Below are 712 nucleotides of genomic sequence, written 5' to 3'. Positions count from 1 at the left end.
AATATTTAAATCATGCACAACCCCGATGACAAGCCAAGCAATTGTTTCATACTTTTGATGTTCTCAAACTTTTTCAATCTTCACGCAATACATGAGCGTGAGCCAGGGACATATCACTATAGGTGGAGTAGAATGGTGGTTGTGGAGAAGACAAAAAGGAGAAGATAGTCTCACATCAACTAGGCGTATCAACAGGCTATGGAGATGCCCATCAATAGATATCAATGTGACTGAGTAGGGATTGCCATGCAATGGATGCACTAGAGCTATAAGTGTATGAAAGCTCAACAAAAGAACTAAGTGGGTGTGCATCCAACTTGCTTGTTCACGAAGACCTAGGGCATTTTGAGGAAGCACATCATTGGAGTATACAAGCCAAGTTCTATAATGTAAAATTCCCACTAGTATATGAAAGTGACAACATAGGAGCCTCTCTATCATGAAGATCATGGTGCTACTTTGAAGCACAAGTGTGGTAAAAGGATAGTAACATTGTCCCTTCTCTCTTTTTCTCTCATTCATTTTTTTCCTTTTTTGGGGGGCCTTCTCTTTTTTATGGACTTTAAATTTTTTTGTCCGGCTCCCTGCTCCCTACTCGAGTTTTGACCTGCTCCCTGCTCCCTGCTCCCTCCCACCTGCTCCCTTAAGCCGGCGGCCACTCCGGCCCCGGCGTCCACTTTCCTCGGCGTCGCCGCCCCGGCCGCACCGCCCA

Source organism: Triticum dicoccoides, chromosome 6A (genome assembly GCF_002162155.2).
Source record: "Triticum dicoccoides isolate Atlit2015 ecotype Zavitan chromosome 6A, WEW_v2.0, whole genome shotgun sequence".
Taxonomy (NCBI): domain Eukaryota; kingdom Viridiplantae; phylum Streptophyta; class Magnoliopsida; order Poales; family Poaceae; genus Triticum; species Triticum dicoccoides.
Note: the sequence above shows the minus strand (reverse complement) of the source record.